The following is a 23,032-nucleotide window of genomic DNA, read 5'->3' as shown; positions in this document are numbered from 1 at the left end:
TCTGGGAAAGAGTCCAGGTATATGTGCTAGAAAAGGGTAAGACTTTTCATAGTAAGAAGTAAGGAAGATGTAATGTGAGGGCAAGGGGAAAACAAAATGTTTGTTCCTTTGCATTCTCTCAGTTACTTTTTCTCAATTGTCATCTTTGTCACATAAAATTTACTGTCTCAACTGAATCAGAACATCCTAGTAGTTTGTTAATGACCTTCATAAATCAGATAAATTGGTTATTTTTTTCTTACTATTTTTTCTTCTTCAATGGTTTTGTGGTCAATTTATGTTGCCTCTCATCCAAGGAAGAAAGTGAGGCCTTGCTTTCTCTTTGCAGAGAAAAGGAAGGCAAAGAGCTCAGCCCACTTAACATCTCCCTCTGTCCAGGCTGAGAACTATCCACAGCACCATGGGAGCCAGAGAAAGAACTGAGTCTTTCCTTGGAGAGTGAGTCTTAGGCGTTCTTCTTTTGTGACACGCAAAGCTCAGCACTTTGGGATGTTTAAGGAGAAGGGAAGAAGAAAGGATTCTTTTCTGTCCTATCTTCTGATTTAATGAAGGGGCTTCAGGCTTCTTGCTTCCTTAGAGTCTGTGTCCAGGAGCATTGTTGAGGACCCATGGGTCTCTATGAGTTACCTTGTTAGAGCTTTTGGAATACTTAAATTACTTATGGCAGGGAAAACATGGTGGAAAATATCAGTCTTTATACCAGTGTCACAGAAAATCCAGGGAAAAGCTAAACTCACAGCTGGATCCCAGGAAAGAAGGTTTCACAGTTTTATTCTTTCTGCTCAGCTTCCTCTTCCGCCACTGCAGTGAGGGCTTGTTCTTCCCCTCTAGAAAATTGCTCTTATTCTTGAACATAAAATTTGCTCATAATAGCTTGTGGATTATCAGTTTGAAAGATGCTCTGACGACTTATGAGTGTATTTTCCTGGTAGTTTTTTTCTTAAAATTAGTCACCCCAAATCCTCTGATAGTATATGTAAGGGATAGTACGCATATCCTAGACTAACAAGAGACTTCAAGCATTTTCCATATGTGGGGGTGCCCAACATTTTTTGTGAGAGGTACATTTTAGTTTCCCAATGCCTTTAGGTACCCATGGGAGTGTAACTCCGAAGTGCACATTGGTGATGTTGGACTTGTACATCTCAGAAGGGCTCCACATCACCTCTGTCCGCCTCCCTATCCACCAGAAACATTCATTGGCCCCCAAGGAGGAGAATTAATCTACTGACTGTGGATGCCTGTCATATTTCACTCAGTTACCTTTAGACCAGGGGCAGTTGATGTCTTTGTTTTGTAAATGAGGAAATTGAGTCACAGAGCAAGGAGAGAAGCCTTCCCAAAACTCAAACCTCTTGTACTTTGTAAGCCTCATGGCTCCCTCTGTCCTAGTACTCACCCTACCATAAGACCATGAACCTATCATTAGGATTTAAGTAGACATATTAAATTCCATATAACTCAAGAAACAAAAAGCTTCAACTTGGGAGGGAATAGCATAAGAAAACTTAATTGCTGTAACTGCCATTTCCCAAGTAGGCCTTGCTGTTCCAAGATTTTTCATATTTATGATGTCTAAAATGTCCTTCTCCCTCATTCCTGTTGCTTGTCAAACTCCTATCTATCCTTCGGGACCCAACTCAAATGTTATTTTTCTCAGTGAAGCTTCTATTGGCTTGCACCTGTGCTTCCACTGCCCTCCTTGGTATATCTACTGTAGCAGCTATGATAGTGCATTCCGATCACCTGCTGATACACGTGCGAGCCCACTAATACTGAGAATGTTCAAATTTTGTCCTCACTCGAGTCATAGAACAGACTCAAGATATTATTGAGAAATATAATTCCACACTCATGAGCATTTTCAACTCATAGTAATCTAGCTGGAGTAGGAAGCAGATTGTGCAAACATGCACAATTAGAAAACCAAATTATACACCACTTGGGATTTGTAAAGAGAATCGTTGTCAATCACTGCCCTCCTTCTCAAACAAGATGATAATAAATACATCCACAGCCCAGAAGTGCTGGGGGAATATACTGCAGAATATACAACTGACATTAATTAGGAAAGAATGTAGTGTGCAGGAATTTTACACCTGAAAATGATTGTAGAGGCCACTTCCACCTCTTTTACAGGAAGACATCTACCCTGGTTAATAACTGAACACAAACAGCAGGTCCCATTTTCTACCTGTGAATACTAATGAGTCGCATCGTTATTTTCAAATCACTGCACAGAGCGATTTACAGGGCATATTTTCTTTCTAGCCCAGGTTTGGCAGGCATGAACCTGCAGCCTTAGGAAAAAGCAGCCTAACTTTACCAAAGTGTTGCCATATATGAAATCACAGAAGTAGCCAAAAAATTCCTGAAAAAGGGATAAAGGATTTATGTGCTTTCAGAGAAGCAATGCAATGTGACTTGAGGTAACAGGCATAAGTTATGAGTGGGCATGATCAGTGTCACCCCTGATGGACGACTGCCCTGAGACCTTTAAGAAACACGGGGGGTGATGAGAAACCCCATGGAGGCACAGCACCAGAGTGAAAGATGTAACTTTCCCCACTCCAGGTGATCAGCATTAGGTCCTGCTGTGCTAATGTTAAGGCCATAAAACCCACTGTCTAACCACTGTGGGGAGGATGGTTTTCAGCAGTCATCACTCATACATAGGTAATTACCTTTCCTCTCCTTTCATTGTCCTGCTGCTTCTGCAGAAGCTCAGGGTGGAGGCGGGTCACATACTTACCATTGTGATGTACTGTGCTGTCCACTCTCACTCCTCTGCACTGTCAAAGGCCATCTCCACTGTTCCAGATGAAAGATCTCTCTATAATCGTGGAAACTGGCAAAGCGATATAATCATTAGCCAGCGTGTAATCTTAAATAAATAAGCTTGATGACATGCATAGTCACAAAATTGTGGGCTTGGTTAGTTTACAGTATAAGAAGCCATCCTGCTATGTTTCTTTAAAAGGCATTTAAGATCATTTTAAAACAGCATTTCAAAGAGTTTTCAAAAACAAGAAGGCTGCCGGTATCTTTTTGGAGACTACTGTGAATGCAACACAGTATAATGGAAAGAATTTAGAGTCAACAACCCTAGCTCGGCCCCTCATTAAACTCATGACTTTGGATCAAGTTATTAATGACAGGCTCTGGTTTCTCATCTGTAAACCAGAAGTAGCAATATCTATTTTCTAGGGCTGTTGTGAAGGTAGTATACACAGTTTTTGGCACAAGGTTGACATGAAATAAATAGTGGCTTTTAACATTATTGGTAGTTTAATTACCTCCCATTTCTTTCCCCAAAATCTGTGCCTACATGTAACAAACTATGTTCTCTTACACTTCAGTTATAGCTGAGTATATTTGTAAAATAAAATAAAATAAAAATAAAAAATTGAGAATTGTCCTAAACATAAATTTTAGTCAAATCTTTATAAAAATACCAAATGTCGTAATGCTGGATTTTCAATGTTAAGGTACCATCCTACTTCCCTCACAAATTAGATGGTAAATAAATAAACCCATAGACCATAAGGTAGAAGACAGAAGGACAGAATCCCCCAACAGACCACTGGGAGACATAAAAGAATTTTGCTGGTGCCATCAAACAGAGAAACCAGATTAGGGAACTGAAGCAAAGCTATGCTGATTCTTGGACTTTTCTTATATTCTGATGTAAGCTATTTAATAGACATTATATCATCCCAAATTTATGGAGTACCCACTACATGCCAGGAACCTTTCTAGGCCCTGGGGATAAAGTAATTAGCAGAATCAAGTTCCTGAACTTACAAGCTTTCCAATTAAGAGAATGAGATAATAAATATATAAATGCATACATGTGGGAATTTAAGTGCTACAGAGAAGTAAAGCAGGAAAATGGGGTAGGGAGTTTCCATTGTTGGCAGTGGCTGTTGCATATTTTTGTTTGTTTGAGATGAAGTCTCGCTCTGTAGCACAGGCTGAAGTGCAATGGCACAATCTCCGCTAACTGCAACCTCCGCCTCCTGGGTTCAAGTGATTCTCCTGCCTCAGCCTCGCGATTAGCTGGGATTACAGGTGCGTGCCGCCATGTCCGGCTAATTTTTTGCATTTTTATTAGAGATGGGTTTTCACTGTGTTAGCCAGGATGATCTCAATCTCCTGACCTCATGATCTGCCCGCCTTGGCCTCCAAAAGTGCTGGGATTACAGGCATGAGCCACCGCTGCCCTGCCTGGGTGTTGCCTTTTAAGATGATTGTTAAAAAGTCAAGGAAAGCCCCACTGAAAGGCGATACTTGAGTAGAGAGCTAAAGGAATAGGGACAAGTCATGTGGATATCTGAGGGAAGAGGGTATCAGGCACAGGAAATAGCAAATGCCTTTGGAAAATGTTTAACAGAAGAAAACTGTGCATTTTTAAAAATCCCTCTGGAGGCTATGTTGAAGGTAGATTTTGAGATGAGGAAGCTAATCCAGAAGAGAGGGGATGGTGTTATGGTCCAGCGTGAGAAAGGTGGTAAGAAATACACAGAATCTGGATGAATTTTGAAAGAGAGTGTATTAGTCCATTTTCACGCTGTTGATAAAGCCGTACCTGAGACTGGGTAATTTATAAAGGAGAAGAGGTTTCATGGACTCATAGTTCCACGTGGCTGGGGAGGACTCACAATCATGGTGGAAGGTAAAAGGCACATTTTACATGACACCAGGCAAGAGAGAAAATGAAATCCAAGCCAATGGGAAACCCCTTATAAAACCATCAGAACTCATGAGACTTATTTTCTACCACAAGAACAGTATGGGGGAAACCGCCCCCATGGCTCAATTATCTCCCACCAGGTCCCTCCCACAGTACGTGGGAATTATGGGAGATAAAATTCAAGATGAGACTTGGCTGGGGACACAGCCAAATCATGTCAGAAAGCCACAAGGATTTTCTAATGGCTTGAATGTGGGTGTGAGAAAGTCATGGATAACTGATATTAGGATCAGGTATTAGGGCTCTTGCATCTAAAAAAGCACAGGCACCACTTACTGAGTTGAGGAAGACTGAAAAAGAAGTAGATTTGTGGAAAAGATAAGGGGTTCCATTTTAGACATTTATGTTTGAGAGGCCTGTTAGACACCTAAGCAGGGCTGTTGAGTAGGCAGTTGGTATCTGAGTCTAGAGTTTAGGGGAAAAGATCTGCAATATAAATCCAGGTTTGGGAGTCATTCATTTATAGATGATATTTAAAGCTGTAGTACTGAATGAGATAACCTAAGGAGTGAATAGAGAATAGCAACAGAAGTTTGAGGACTCAAACTTTGTTAAGCAACCAAAGCAGAATGAAAAAAACAAAGGTATAATATAATTAAAATCTCCCTAAATCCTATGTGGTGTGGAAACGGTTCCAGAATTTCTGCATCCTGTGGGGCAGACATGGAGAGTAGTTAATGATGCTGACTGGTGATCCTGTAAGGGGAAGTAATTGCATTGGGAACAATGTGGTGCCCAGGTGAGAGCTATGGCCAGGTACCTGGGAGATAGCTAGTCAAAGTGTAGCAGGATGAGCCACAGACAAAACTCCTCAGACACCTGGTTAAAGAAGGAAGGAGCTTTATTTGGCCAGGAACTTCAGCAGACTTGCATCTCAAAGCCAAGCTCCCCAAGTGAGCAATTCCTGTCCCTTTTAAGGGCTTACAACCCTACAGGGGTCCACGTGAGAGGGTCGTGATTGATTGAGCAAGCAGCGGGTATATGACTGGGGGCTGCATGCACCGGTAATCAGAACAGAACAGAACAGGACAGGGATTTTCACAGTGCTTTTCCAAACAATGTCTGGAATCTATAGATAACATAACCAGTTAGGCCAGGGGTCAATCTTTAACTACCAGGACCAGGGCATGGTGCTGGGCTGTCTGCCTGTGGATTTCATTTCTGCCTTTTAGTTTTTACTTCTTCTTTCTTTGGAGGCAGAAATTGAGCATAAGACAATATGAGGGGTGGTCTCTTCCCTTAAAACGAGGGTCAAGGTCAAGGACTGAATCCTAAGACTCTGACTCCACTGGGATTTAATGGGACCAAGAAAGAAAATCTCCCAATGTCATAAGCAACAGACTGAGCCATTAGGTACCAACAGGAAACCCACTGACGAGAAGAAAAGTGGCATTGCCTGGGTCTAGAAGAGATACGAAGATGCTCAAAAAACATGGACACATACCTCAGGGGCTGTTCCTCTTCCCTGCTGCCATGAGGTAACATAAGCCTCCTCCCTATATTCTTGGATTGATATTGGAGAGAATCAGAAATGGAGGAAGCATAAAAACAAAGACTTATCCAAGAGACTAAACTACACACCAGATGGTCTTTAAATTATAGGATTCAACCGAGTTTACTGAATTGGACTAATTTTAGTGTCCTCCCCTCTATGCTACCCAATAAGGAGGGGACTTCTTAAGATGATTAGGTGAGTTATGAAAAGTACAGAAGCTGTGCTTTCTTTGCATATTTGAAAGTGGTAGGTAAATTTACAATCTGAGAAATTTATAAAAGCAGCTTGTCAATTGTGAAGTATTTAGTCTGATAAACATAGGAGGGTAGGGATATCTAGGCAAACCCCAAAAGTGTCAGGAAATTGGAACCCAGAACACATATTTAAAAGTTGCTATGAGATACTGATTAGATAAAACTACTAACATGTAATTAGACTTCAGTGCCTGGCAAGATAATGGAACTGACAAGGAAAGAGTAAATATCTTGGGAAATTAATGGAGTCACATCAAATATTATACATTAATTATATGATATGCTTAGGGCTATTTTTTAAGACTCAAAAGCTAATTTACAGGCATCTTCTCAATTCAGTGAGTCTTTCTGAATCATCTTGACACTGTGTGACAAGTCTCCTAGCATTCCCAAATGGTAGGAAAGAGATATGTCAAATGTATGGGTATCTGACCAATGGAGCCATGAATCCAAAGGCAGTGGAGTTATCGTGGTCACTCTCTTCCCATAAGCCTTCCTCCTTCATGGGTGTTATTCTTGAGTATACTCCCCAGTCACCCACTAGAAAACAAATATTCATCTCAGAGTCTGTTTTCTGGGGAACCCAACCACATGGAAAATGATTGATGATCTTTTGACTTTAAAAGATCTACCCAACTGTTCCTCCCCTAACTTCATCTTCTATTCACTTAGATTCTATGCAGGATTGGACTCCCACCAGGACAATAAATACCTTTCTATTCAGTGCTTAATCTTTGGTGTCTGTGATGGTTAATTTTATGTGTCAACTTGACAGGACTAAGGGATGCCCAGATAGCTGGTAAAACGTTTGTTCCTGGAAGAGATTAGCATTTAAATCAGAAAACTAAGTAAAAAAGTTCTGCCCTCACTGATGGAGGTGGGTGTCATTCAATCCTTTGAGGGCCCAGAAAGAACAAAAAGGCAGAAAAAAGGCAAATTCTCATCTTGAACTGAAACATTCATCTTCTCCTTGCACTCAAATATTAGAGCTCCTGGTTCTCAGTCCTTCAGACTCCAGGACTTACACCAACCCTCACTCCAGGTTCTCAGGCCTTTGGCCTCTGAGTGGGACTTATATCATAGGCTCCCCCAGTTCTCAGTCTTTTCAACTACAGATGGAATTACACCACCAGCTTTGCTGGTTCTCCAGATTGCAAATGGCATAGAGTGGGACTTTTTGGCCTCCTATATATATTATCCTATTTTATTCCTCTAGAGAATCCTGAATAATACAGTTTCTTAATCTTTGTGTCACCTTCCAAATGCTTCAGGGGAATAAAGAATCTAAACAGTCTACTATTTCCAGTTGCTTTTACTTCTACCACTTTCACATGTTGTTGCTGGTAAAACTAAGTCATGAAACTTTAGTAATTCCATACCTGTCCACAGCTAGGCTCTTACTGGCTCTCTCCACTTTAGCTCTTTAGTTTACATTTACATGCTCAGATCCATTTCTCAAAGGCAGCCACTATATACTAGAATGGCTAGGCCCAAAGGGCTCTTAGGTGCAGTCAACAAATGTCAAAACCAAGTCTCCTGTAATCGCAATATCAGCCAAGACGCCAAAGCCAAATTTAGCCCTAGTGCCCCGAAGAATTTTCTTGTAGGACTCGTTTTTCTGCTGTTGAATCTCATCGGCATCTTCTATACTTTACAGAGAGTTTAACATTACATTTCAAATATTTTTAAAGTAAAAAATGTTCGGGGTCTTAAATGCATTTCTCAGAAAGCTTCCAGGAAGTTTCAAGGACCTATATCAGTTTGCCTATTCCCTACCCAAGAATTTAGTAAGAGTATTAGAAAGAAGAGCCTATTTGTCATATTTGCATAACGAAGAGCACCCCACGTATGACTCTAGAAACAGTACCCAAAAGATGATGTTGGCAACTTTTGAATGAAATTTTCTTTATTTAAAAACAATTGTAAAGTTCACCAAACCAACAAGCCCATTATGTCACTAAAGACTTAATTCTGACTAATAACCAAAGCTTTAAATGTCAAATAATTCATTACCTGATCTACTGCTTATGCTTAATTTTAATTTTTAATTTAAGTCATGCTCTAAGTCTTCTTTGGGAGTTTCCAGTAGAAATATGGGCTGAATTTCTTTCCTCTGGTGAAATATTAAAGATTTACAGAATATAAACACAATTTAACTGAGTAATATACACTAATGGCCTAAAATACACTCATAATCTCTTCTGCTAACAAACAATTAACTTGTTTGTTTGACTTGTACGTAACAGTTAGTTCATGAATGTGTTTATTATTTTTCCCTCTAGTGGATATTAACCTATTTCTGGACTTTGCCTGAGTTTTTCATTTTAAATCACTAATCCAAACATTAGGAATGATAAATAGGGATGTTTGAGGTCTTAGGTTTAAGTCTTTGATCCATCTTGAGTTGATTTTTTAATAAAGTAAGATATGAGGATGCAGTTTTATTCTTCTACATGTGGCTTGCCAATTATCCCAGCACCATTTGTTGAATAGGGCATCCTTTCCCCACTTTGTTGTTGCTTGCTTTGTCGAAGATTAGTTTGACTGTAAGTATTTTGGTTTATTTTTGGGTTTTCTATTCTATGAGCCTATTTTTATACCAGTGCCACCTGAAATCATGATGAATCTTTAAGATAACATTGGAAAAACCCTTATAGACATTGGCTTAGGTAAAGACTTCATGACCAAGAAGCCAAAAACAAATGCAACAACAACAAAAAAAGATAAATAGATGGTACCTTATTGAACTAAAAGCTTCTGCACAGCAAAAGAAATAATTAGCAGAGTTAACAGACAATCCCCAGAATGAGAGAAAATCTTCACAATCTATACACCTGACAAAGGACTAATATCCAGAATCTACAAAGAACTCAAATCAGCAAGAACAAAACAAACAATCCCATCAAAAAAGTGGGCTTAAGGACATGAATAGACAATTCTCAAAAGAAGATATACAAATGGCCAACAAGCACATGGAAAAATGCTCAACATCATTGATCAGGGAAATGCAAATCAAAATCACAATGTGATACCCCCTGCAACAATGGCCATAATAGAAAAATAAAAAAATAGATGTTGGCATGGATACAGTCAAAAGGGAACACTTTTACACTGTTGGTTGGAATGTAAACTAGTCAACCACTATGGAAAACAGTGTAGATATTCCTTAAAGAACTAAAAGTAGATTTACCATTTGATCCAGCAAACCCACTACTAGGTATTTACCCAGAGGAAAAGAAGCCATTATATGATAAAGATACTTGCACATGCATGTTTAGAGCAACAAACTTTGCAGTTGCAGAAATATGGAACAAGCCCAAATGCCCATCAATCAACAAGTGGATAAAAAATGTGATATATATATATACACATACACACACATGTATATATATCACATTTATATACAAACACACAGACACACACACACACACACACCATGGAGTACTACTCAGCCATAAAAAGGAATGAAATAATGACATTTGCAGCCACCTGGATGGAATTGAAGACTATTATTCTAAGTAAAGTAACTCTGGAATGGAAAACCAGACATCATATGTTCTCACTCAAATGTGGGAGCTAAGCTATGAGGACACAGAGGCATAAGGATAATACACTGGACTTTGGAGAATCAGGGAAAGGGTAGTGGGTGGCAAGGGATAAAAGACTACACAGTGCATACAGCGTACACTGCTCGGGTGATGCGTGCACTGAAATCTCAGAAATCACCATTAAATAACTTACTCATGTAAGCAAACACCACTTGTTCCCCAGAAACCTATTGAAATAAAAACATTTAAAGAATGCATTAAGAAGATATCCAGGTTTACATTACTCATTGTCATCTGACATATTGCTGTTTCATTCACCAGAGAACTTGGCACAATAGTGAAAAAAGGATGTTGTTGTAAAATTTTCACCATGAAGGTAGACATATATATACACATTTTTGCAGGCACACATGCATGCACACACACAAGCACACACACCCCTACAAATAGACTCTTAACTGGGAAAAACAAACATGATCAACATATGATGGGAGTGTATCAGAGACTTAATTTTTGCTAGCTACGAGTACTTTGTGGCATAAAAAAGTAAGTTTATTCTTCCAAAAAAATACAGTTTGAAGACAGCCTGTTCACAGCTAGTGTAGCAGTTCTACCAAGTCATCAGTGACTTAGGTTTTTTCTATTTTTTATTCTACTGTGCGTAGTTTTCTAGCCTCCACTTCATCTCATGTGATGGCGGCTAGAACATCACCCATTATATCCACATTCTAACCAGCAGGAAGAAGAGGATTTCGCTTCCTTCTTTGAAAGGCATCTTCCCAAATATCCCACTCAACATTTCAATTTACATCTCATTAGCTAGAATATAATATCCCTATTTAGCTACAAGGAAAGATAGAAAATATAGCTTGCCATTCAGGCACATTGCCATGGATATGTTTTGTATCACTTTTAGTAATAAATATATATGATTATGCTTTATTATGTTATTTGTATTACTCATTTAATGCTCACAACAACCTTATATGATTATTTCTGTTTTTGCAGATGCAGACACTTAGGCATCAGACACAAAAAGATGAAGTAATGTCCCTAAGGTCTCACAGCTGGTACATGCTAGAAATTTGGATGTAGGTGTCTTATTTCTTAGATGCCTAGGAAAGGCATTTAAGAAATGTTGCTTCATTCTTTGGCTAAAGAGAATTGTACTTCTTATTTAAAGACTATTTATTGAATAAATATTACTGAACATTTATTATTTTCCATATTATCCATTAAGTCCTGGGGAATATATCAGTGAACAAAAGAGATAAGGTCCTTGCCTACATACAGTTTACATTTCAAGGCCAGACAAAAATAATAAACACATAAAGAATGGTATGGATCATGAACAGTGCTATAAATAAGTAATTACAATGATTTGATATGAAGTATCAGTGAGAACAGGCTAGGAGATTATACTGCAGTAACAAACACCCCCTTCCCCCTAGCCAAAAGAGAGAGATTTGTTTCTCATGTTACTTGAACATTGTGGGTTAGCTTGGGAGCTCTGCTCATGTGGTCATCCAGCGACAGGCTGGGAGAGATGCTATCTCCAAACTCCACAGTTACCTTGCCAAGAAGAAAGGGTGTCACAGTTCTCACACTGGCAAGTAAATACTTCCACCTAGAAGCAATACATCAACACATACCACATCTGACTACACTTCACATTAGTCATCTATGGGTTGAGGAGATGTATTCCAGGTAGAGGAAAACATGAGTAGGAAAATGAGTTGGTCTGATGGAGAAGCAGAAATACATCCTCTGTCTTGCAAGTGGAGAGTCCGGCCCCTTACCCTTCACAGGCACCTCTCTAAGGTCACTGATGATACTCTTCACTGTACGACTGGATATGTTGATTAGGGTTTTGTTTGGGATATTTGTCTATATACACAGTAAGAATATCACCCAGTCTTCCTTCCCCTCTTTACCATGAGGACTTCTGAAGATAGCCAATGAATTTGTCCAAGAATATCTCTATAATCTTGGCACTAATTGTCATTTTCTCTCCCTCAATCTGCGTGAGAATCTGAAGAAGCAATTCATCACTCTATCAACTGCTTTTACTGAATCAAAGCACAGAGAATGTCCACAGTCACAGTGACTGTAGTGATTTTCTAAAGCTGCAATCTCAATACGGTTTCACTTTGTTGTGTACAACTTTCATTATACTTGTTGTTACTCAATTCTTGAGAATATGTTATAATCACCATTTAAAGTTTTCATTGGCAGGATGTGTCTCTGTTCCTATTGCTTTTTTTTTTTTTTTTTTTTTTTTTTGATCCAGTAAGAGGGGAATGATTATCTCATTTCATAGGGGACATAATTGGTCTATATCAATAATTTCACTTAATGGTTTCACTATCTGGTAGATGGTTGTATTTTTTTTGAAAAACTGTGGTGAAGTTTATGGAGCCATCCATCTTCTCTTGGTGCCTTTCCGCTCTTTGAGTCTCTAATGGTTTCCATTATTTCTTCCCTTGGGATATACCCCTGTAATTTTTCTTTATTGTTCTGTGGTTACTGGTGCATTGCTGTTTTTGTAAAGAAATTGTGAAACTTGCTATACCCTACAGGTTTTTGTTCTGATTTATAATCATTTTTATGAAATGTTACTAAAGCAGAATTAATTTTAAATTGGCTAATTTGAAGCATTTCAAGGCCCACATTCTAAAACTGGAATTGAAGCCAAGTATTTCATTTAAACAAATAGAACAATAATTTTCATGTTCCGTTAATGAAATGCCAATGGACTCATTTTGTCCTAAAAAGAATCATTTTGGCTTTTGATATTCACAGTATGACTCACTAGTTGATATTCCTGGCTCAGTGATATGGTTCCACCTGAATGAAGTACTGCTATTTGCCCACCCAATAGTTACTCTCCACTTTTCTTACAGAACCCAATTACACTCCAGTGGACAAGAAACTACATTTCCCAGCTCCCTTTTTTGCTAGAATAACCATGTAGCCCAGGTTTGTCCAAGGGAAATAAGTGGTAGTCAGTGGACAAGACTTCTGGGAAATCTACTTAAAGAGTAAGCTGATTTAGGTGGACTGTGTGATTCCCTTCCCTTGAGTATGGTGAGAACCTGGGACTTGCTCTAATAAAACAAACACAGCAAATATGACTCAATGTCTAAGATTACATGATTACATTATATACATTATATAAGATTGAATGGGGTGTTTTGGACCGGGTACAGTGGCTCATGCCTGTTTTGGGAGGTTGAGGCAGGTGGATCACCTGAGGTCAGGAGTTCGAGACCAGCCTGGCCAACATGGTAAAAACTCATCTGTACTAAAAATACAAAAATTGTCAGGCATGGTACATGGTGGTGGGCACCTGTAATCCTAGCTTCTTGGGAGGCTGAGGCAGGAGAATTGCTTGAACCTGGGAGGTGAAGTTTACAGTGAACTGAGATCATGCCATTGTATTCCAGCCTGGGCAACAGAGCAAAACCCCGTCTCCTCCCCCCGCCCCCAAAAAGGATACTTTGCTGGAATCTCTCTCTCCCTTTCCCCCTTGCCTTTGAAGAAACAACTGCCCATGTTGAGGAATTTCAAGTGGCAAGGAAATACAGGCAACCTCTAGGAGCTGAAGGTGGCCTCTAGTCAACAACCAGTAAGTGAAGCTCTCAGCCCTATAATCATAAGAAACTACCAAAAACCTGAGTGAGTTTACAGGAATATCCAGCCTCAGCTGAGCCTCTGATGAAACTGCAGCTCCAAATGACATCTTGATTGGAACCTTGTACAATACTAACCTGAAGACCCAATTAAGCTATGCATTGATTCCTGACCTACAAAATCTGTGGGATAACTGTATATTGTTTTAAGTTGCTAAATTTGTAATAATATTAATATTATTATTAATCGCTCTCTCTTTTTTTTTCGAAACAGGGTCTCTCTCTTGTTGCCCAGGTTGGAGCGCAGTGGTGCGATCTTGGCTCATCGCGACCTTTGCCTCCCAGGCTCAAGCAATCCTCCTACCTAAGCCTCTTGAGTAGTTGGGACTACAGGCAAGCACCACAATGCCCAGCTAACTTTTGTATTTTTAGTAGAGATAGGATTTCACCATGTTACCCAGGCTCATTTGGAACTCCTGGGCTCAAGCAATATGCCTGCCTCAGTGTCCCAAAGTGCTGGGATTGTAGGCATAAGCCACCTTGCCTGTCCTGAGTATAATGTTTTCACTATGTTTCTGGATTCAACTTACTAATATTTGTTAAATATTTTTAACCTATATTTATCAGTGATATTGGTCTCTTGTGATGTCCTGTTTGGCTTTGTTATCAGGGTAATACTGGCCTTAGAGAATGAGTTAGGAAATTTTTCTTCTATTTTCCAGAAGAGTTTGTGAAAGCACTGGTATAATTTATTCTTTTATTTGTTACAGAATAAATGGGATAGTCTATATTGGAAGCAAAATTCTGGTAACTTTTTTTGGAACTCTGTATCTTCAAAAAATATCGTGATTCAGTCTATGTTGGGTATGATATCTAATCAGTTTGCAACCTATTTATTAAATGGGGTACTTAGGGAAGCATTTTGAACAGTATTATATAGAATATATTTTTTAAAAGCTGATATATGTAATATGTAATTATTAATTATATATAAAAACAATTACCAAGCATTAAATTATACTGTTATTCTCAATAGTCCAGATTAGATCAAATGTAGCAAACTGCTCACCTACTCCCTCCCAACAAAAATGATTGTGATTTCAGGCCAGGCATGATGCCTCATGCCTGTAATCCCAGCACTTTGGGAGGCAAATCACTTGAGGCCAGGAGTTCGAGACTAGCCTGGCCAACATGGTAAAACCCCATCTCAACTAAAAATACAAAAATTAGCTGGGCATGGTGAAATGTGCCTGTAATTCCAGCTGCTCCAGAGGCTGAGGCATGAGAATCACTTAAACTTAGGAGGTTGCAGTGAGCTAAGAAGGTGCCACTATACTCCAGCCTGCGCAACAAAGCCAGACTATCTCAAAAAAAAGAGAAAAAATTGTGGTTTGAGAAAATAATGTCTAGAACAATAACAATGAAACTAATTTGCAGTTACAAACTCAGATGTAAACTCTAGACATCATGGAATGAATTAGTCTTACATCTTAATTTCTCAATGAAGGAAAGAAGGAAATTTATAGGTTTATATGACAAAGGTACATTCTGACTGGTGCCTAGTATAATGACTAAAAACTAGGAAGTTGCATAGTCTAAAAGTTAAATTATTCCTTCACACTTGTTTTAAGATTCCTGAATTCCAAGGGGGAAATAGAACTCAATTTCAAAAATAAACTTTACAGCCAGAATGAAATCAGGTAAGCCTTTCCCTTGTGTAGAAAAAGCTATTTCTAAGTTACAGTGAAATTAATCAGCTTGTTAAAGAGCATCATTAAAAGTCAATGTGGGATATTTGTTGCTAAAATATCCAAGGATATCTCCTCTATGTAAGACCCCAACCTCAAACATCTATCTTATTGGAAAGTTGCAAGAATAAACTCAAACAAGTTGTGGTAAATGTTTTATGTGCCAGAGGTATTCAGGGAGGAGAATAAGAACATTTAGCTGGAATTAATAGGAAAAGCTTCCCAGCAGAGGTAACATTTGAACTGAACTTTCAGTCATGGCATTGAAGAATCAGAGAATCTTCGGTTTGGGGATCCAGTGGTAGCAAACTGAGATCCCAGACAGGTAGCACAGATAAAAGCTGTGAGCTAGAGCCCAAATGGTTGGGAATATTGGGACTGTGGTGAACTATAGGCTGCTTGGTCTGTTTAAAAGAAATAATCTATTTTTAGCATCACCAATTGTTGCCAAAAGAGAATGCAGTGCTACCATATTTTCGTATTTTTCCCTGAGAAAAAAGAAATTTCAGATGTTTATGTGAATCTATTGATTCATAAATATTGATAACTAAATTCATCTGTGTTATGGCATCTTGTAGACCATATTTGGCCATGAGCTGCTGGTTTGCTACCTCCACTTTAAGATCATCTGCCTCCACTCTTGCATACTTCCCACTTCAGAATCCTTGGATCTCCCCTGTGACTTTTTCACTAAGTGGATACCCACCTTCTGCTTTAACTTCTCCTGTGACGGGAATCTTAATGCCTGACAAGGCAAGTTGACCACTGAAACTTTTCTTCACATACTTGTCCCTACAAATTGTCCTACTTCTTCCTATGTGCTCGAATTCTTTCACATAGAGTGCTTAAGATATTTAAAAGCATCCATTATGGTCCTTGTAAGTTTTGTCTGGTACCTTTGATCTTCGCACAACTCTCATGGTTTCAAGTTTCTCACTTTCTTGATTACACTCTTATCAGGATGGATTCAGTAATCTGTTTTCCTCAATGTACAACTTCATTTAGTTCTGTTTTGGTAATGGCAATGAATTCATCAATTTAATATAGACTAATTCCCACAGAAATGTTGGTAGAATAGCAGTGGCATCCATCTCTCTTCCCATGGTAGGATCTATATGAACCATATTTAAATATTTTTAAAATATGACATTAAAACTAAAGATGAACAACATTAAGCGTTACTAAGGATTTGGTGAAATTGGAATCATCATACATTGCTGGTGGGAATTTAGTCCTCAACCCAGGACTAAATGAAGTGATCTAGGTGAAGAAGGAATAATACCACCCTTCTTCTAGTTATTACAGGTTACACCAGTCAGGTATCAGTGTATAATACCAAATATTATAAAACTAAAATCACCCTAGATATTTTAAATAGAAAGGGACTTACATAATACAAAATCATTACAGATGATGAGGAATAGGTGACAGAGACGCCACTGGGATTCAAGTTGGAGAAACGACCACACTGTTTTCCAAAGCTACTGCATCATTGCACATTCACACCAGCAAAGTATGAGGGTTTCAATTTCACTAAATCTTTAGTAACACTTGATGTTGTCCATTTTTACAATACTTAAATATGGCTCATGTAGATTCTATCATAGGAAGAGAGATGGATGCCACTGCTATTCCATCAACATTTCTGTGGGAATTTGTCTATATTAAATTGAGGAATTCATTGCCATTACCAAAAAAACAACAGAAACTCATTCTCTTTCAACTACAGAAAACTGCCTCATCCAAGGTTTTGCCCCATCCAAAGGGCGTCTTGTGATCAAAAACTGGCTCTTTGCAGAGATACAAGGCTTAGTCCCCTTGCTCTAATTTGGGACAATTCTGTTGTCCTGTAGGATTGTTTGAGGTCTCAGTTGTGACAGCATTGAAGGATAGTTTTTCCCTCTGCCCAATTCTTTTCTCTTCATTTCCTAGAGATGTATGTCCTGAGAGCACTCTTTAATAAACCTGCACAATATTTTCCATCTTACAGTTTGTTTGCAAGAACCCAATCTAGCCTCTCTGGATCTTAGTCCCATGATCCATTAAAATAGAGATAATAAACCCTTTCTTATAAAATCACTGAGGAGAAATTTGTCATTCCTCTGAACTCCTTTCCAGATTTAAGAAATCAGTAGGGGAAAAAAAAATGGTCTCCCCAGGTCAGAACTGAAAACGCCAGTTATTTGTTTAAACATCTGAGGGTAGAGGCGAAAGACATCAGCTCTCCAACGCCTTGCCATTCTCTCAGGGCCTAGTGATGCAGCAGTAGTAGCAGTGGATGAAATTTCTTGAAGAAGAAATGGCAGTCACATTAATGATACAAATGGCTGCTTTAACGTTTATTTTTTAACATAGAAGTTGCCAGTGATATACTAAAATCTAGTTTGGGGGCAGGAGTGTTCATTTTTCTCATCAGACCAATTTGTGTGGTATAGGTATTGCTCTAGGTAGCAAAGTCTTGGGCCTGATTCTCCAGCCCACCAAATGTCTCTGTGGTCTATCTAAAGAGACAGACCTCTTTTTATTTACCTTCTTTTCTGATAAGTCAATTAGAGTTAGCAACTAACATGCTTTAATTTGCAACTAAACACTAGATTGATACAGTAAGGATTAAATGGCATATTGTGTATAAAGCATGTTACCTAAAGTGTAAACTAAGCACATGGTAGGAACTCAATGTACTATAAGTATTACGATTTTATGGTCTTTCTGGTGGGTGTGTAGTTTTTACATCATGGCTTTGGTCATTCTGAGAAGTAATTGAGTTTTTAAATGGAAAGCACTATAACAGTGGCTTGCACATAATTACTCAGTACATGTTTATTATTATTATCACTTTTTAATTATAGGATCTTCCCTATATGTTAAATTGTTAACTCAGGCTGCCAATGAGAATTTGGAGCTTAGACTGAACCAAATGGCTTTTTCTTAACAAGGTGTCAGAAGTGAGATCAGAACCCAGCTTTCCTTAGGGAGACCTGATTCCCAAATGAGCAGTGAGCACTGTTCAATTGCTATTCTGGTGCCAAGTCCTACCATCAATCTCTATCCCATGTATCTGAAGCTAAGAGCTTTATAAAAAGAAAACTGATCTTTCTGTTTACTCTCAAGCTATAAGCTCTAATGTCATCAGGCTCCATGGGAGCGATGCAGATGGTCTCAAAGCATATTCACATCAGCATTAATCAGGAAACTTTATGTGCTTTCTATACACTTAGTGTCACCAGAAAAAGCTGGGAATTTTTAATGTTCTTTACTTACCACAAGAAAAACATATTTAAAATTCTTGGCAGAAAAGTTTGTAAATCAAGCATTTGAAAATTGTCTTTTTGATGGCTGGTATCCTAGATTTCATTAAGCAAAACTTTTCTGTTTCCTAGAAAATGCTTTACATTTATTTTTGTTTCATTAAGATCTGAATTTACACAGACTCAGACTTTCCCAAGATCAGGGCAACAATCTCCAACATGGGTCTTGATCAGAAGGCATGATTCATCAGTCTTCACTTTCAATTATGTGAACAGGTCAAAAAAAAGACTCAATTAAAGCAGAGAAAGAGAGCCTCTCCAGATTTAATCTGCTTGTTGTTGGCACTCAAACTGAGGATATGCAGAAGTGATTTTAAGTGTGTTTACTCTGCTTAGAAGTAGAGGTTTTAATAAGCAAACATGTTTTCAGAAATATTAGTATTCTGAAATACAAAGTAAATATTTCAATTATATTTTAAGTGTAAGATATTACATAATGCTTTGAATATGGTATGGTTATTTTCTCCAACCAAATTAATTTTTGAAATTACAAAATAATGGGATATTCTGCTCTGCTTTCTTTATTTGGGAAGCAGCTGCCCCTGGGGCACACATAGGGCTTGCCCCGCAAATGGTGGTAAGGCCGTTTTATCAGGTGTTCAATAATATGAAGCTTGATTATCACTCATTGAAGGCACATTCCACAATAGCACTCTCAGTGCTAAAGCTAAAATTTGACCTCGATTTGTCCAATTCACAAGTATTAATTCAAAACTCTAATAAGGAATAAAGAGTACAATTTTGTTTTATCCACAAACGCTGACACCAAAGTCTCTTCTATCTTCTTTATTTTTTTTGTTTCATTTATTTGAGACAGGGTCTTGTTCAAGCAATCCTCATGCCTCCTGAGTAGCTGGGACTACAGGTGTGCACCACCACACCCAGGTAATTTTTTGTGTTTGTGGAGAGGAGTCTCACTATGTTACCCGGACTGGTCCCAAACTCCTGGCCTCAAGCGATTCTCTGGCCTCAGCCTCCCAAAGTGCTGGGATTATAGGCATGAGCCACCGTGTAGTAATAAACTTTTGAAATGATCCCTAATAGTATAGTCTTTGTCTGTATTCACTAGATACACATTCTTACTTTTCATTCATCCTTAAACGTACTTTGCTTGAAAAGACCTCAATATTCTGCTACAATTGTTCTTCCAAAGTCACCAATGGCTTCAGAGTGGCTAAAAATTAATATTTCATCCTTTTTCACCCTTTCAGCCATTGGCCTCGTTGACCACACTCCTCCCTCTTCTAAGCAGCCATTCTCTGACAGTTCTGCTCCCGCCCATGAAATGCCTTTCTTCAATATCCTCATGATGTCCTTCTCTTATCCTGTAAATGTTGGTAGTACCCCATTTCCACCATCCATGTTTTCTCACTCTGCACACCACCCCCCATCCCCTGTCCCATTTTCATTTCCATTCAGATGGGAGTAAAACTACCCAGCCAATCTCCATGATCAGATTGTTCTAAGAATCAAAGAAATAATGGTTTTGAAAGTGACTCAAGTAAAGCAATTTATGGACTATCATGTAAGGAACACAGATTCTTCATTCATATGCAGGTTCTTTCAATTATTTTTTTTCCCTGATGACAAGTGGAAGCATATTATTGAAGGAAGAGTCCATGAAGGTTCAGATGCTAAACTAGTCTATTTACATTGTGGATGGGCTTCTTGGGTAAATAAAAGCAGCCATCAATTTTATTTTCAATGTTTTAGTATCTAAGGATGCTATCATTAGAAGTCAATTTGGGGGGCTGAAGTAATATGAAAACATATAATTCTTAATAAAATATAACCCACTCCCTACTTAAATATAGTACTGAGGGCACAACCAAAATAATGAGAATTTGCAGGTACCAGAAATGAAGAAGAAACTCAGGGCCAGAGAAGTAAGTAGCATAAAATCTGAGACACTAACAAAGGATTTTGGCCTAAACAGCTCTAATGCCTACCCAAGTAGAGCCATGGAACTGAAATATCTGTGTCTAGCATTTCTATAGGGCTGGTCCATATGTGAAATGGATTTTAGAAGACTGCTATTTGCCAGCCTAGAAAGGAGCTCAGACACTTGCTATCAAATCAGGGCCCTGCTAGAAAAAATAATTACCCCTGCAATATTGTAAAATATATCTTTGGAAAGGGGAGCTTATGAATTTAGGCATTCTGCTTAGGCCTCACTTTCCTAGCATCAATATACATGAATAGGCAGTCTGAATTAACATGCCTGTTATGATACAAGATCAAAGCATGATCCAGGTCAGGTATAGTCTGTAGACTGTGGGTTTGAGGCAAACCCAGAACATTTTGTGAGCACACGCCTACAAATCCACAACTCCAGAGAAGATGATCAGTCTAAACAGAAGATCACAGATTTAAAAAGTTATGAAACAAAAAAAATCAACTATCATGATACAGGAATTTGTACCTCATAGGCAAGATGATACAGTGAGGATTAAATGGCATATTGCATATAAAGCATGTTACTATTTCCCTACACTCTCAACGGAACATTTCTGACACCAAATATGTGGGTTTTCCCCTCACATTAAGCAATTACCCAACTCTCCAGATGCCAATCGGGTGTCCCACAATTGAACTCAATTCAGATACTGACTGCCCAGAGTTAGGGGAGACCCTTGGAATTAAAGACTCAGGTTCACGCCTGTAATCCCAGCACTTTGGGAGGCTGAGGTGGACGGATCACAAGGTCAGGAGATCGAGACCACGGTGAAACCCCGTCTCTACTAAAAATACAAAAAAAAAAAAAAAAATTAGCCGGGCATGGTGGCGGGTGCCTGTAGTCCCAGCTACTTGGGAGGCTGAGGCAGGAGAATGGCCTGAACCTGGGAGGCGGAGCTTGCATTGAGCCGAGATTGCCACTGCACTCTAGCCTGGGCGACAAAGCGAGACTCCATCTCAAAAAAAAAATAAAAAAAAAAAAATAAAAAAATAAAAAAATAAAAAAAGCTCAGTCCCACAAGACTTCCCTCACTTCAGATGGCAATTCCAACACCCAGGGTTCCACCTGTACTTTCAATGACTGCCTATAATTCAGGGGTTCCTTCAACCTCCTTCTCAGGTTTAATAATTTGCTAGAACAACTCACAGAACTCAGAAAATCACATATTTACCAGTTTATTATCAAAGATACAATTCAGGAAAAGCCACGTGGAAGAGAAGAGTAGGTCGGGGTGTAAGGGGGTGGATCCTCCATGCCCTCTGTGGGCATGCCGCCCTCCCAGCACCTTGATACCTTCACCAACTCAAAGGCTCTCCTAATCCTGTTGTTTAGAATTTTTATGGAGGTTTCATTATGTAGTCATGATTGATTACATCACTGGACCCTGCCAATTAGGTCAATCTTTATCAGCTCTCCCTTCCCAGGAGGTCAGGGAACAGGGTTTAAATTTCCAAGCCTCTAATCACATGGTTGGTACCTCAGTTCCTGTCCTCCAAGACTCATAGCATAAACCCAAGGGTTTATGATAAATAAACCTTGGTTGAAAGGGGCTTATGATAAATAACAAAAAATGCTTCTCTCACCCCAATCACTCAGGAAATTCTAAGAGTTTAGGAGCTCTGTGCCAGGAACTGGAGATGAAGACTAAATATATATTTCTTATTATATTGCAATATCACCACAAGACCTGAAGATAGTAAAACTATGTGAAAGAGACTAAAATATAAATACTTGAAACATCCTAACAGACAAAGGAAGAAATAAAAATACATGAAAGGAGAAGGCAGTATTAAAAAAATAACAAAAGAGAAGTTTTACAAATCAAAAATAACAACCCACAAGTGGTAATTACAGTGATACCATTCAAGAGAATTAAAGAATATGAGTCCAGCATAAAATAAAGATGGAAAAGATGAAAGAAGAGTTAAAAAATTGAGAAAATATAAGAAAAAGGTATGTGTATCTGTACTTATATTCACACACACACACCCACTCCCCCCCCAACCCACAAACAAAAACACATACATGTATACATTGGAGTAACTGAAGAAGAAAATAGAGAAAATGAGATCTAGGTGATACCATTCAGGACATAGGCATGGGCAAAGATTTCATGACAAAGATGTCAAAAGTAATTGCAACAAAAGCAAAAATTGACAAATGAGACCCAATTAAACTAAAGAGCTTCTGCACAGCAAAAGAAATTATCAACAGAGTAAACAGACCACTGATAGAATGACAGAAAATATTTGCAAACAATGCATCTAATAAAGGTCTAATATCTAGCATCTATTAGGTTGGTGCAAAAATGATCGCAGTTTTTCCCATTAGAAGTAC

Source organism: Macaca thibetana, chromosome 14 (genome assembly GCF_024542745.1).
Source record: "Macaca thibetana thibetana isolate TM-01 chromosome 14, ASM2454274v1, whole genome shotgun sequence".
Classification (NCBI taxonomy): Eukaryota; Metazoa; Chordata; class Mammalia; order Primates; family Cercopithecidae; genus Macaca; species Macaca thibetana.
Note: the sequence above shows the minus strand (reverse complement) of the source record.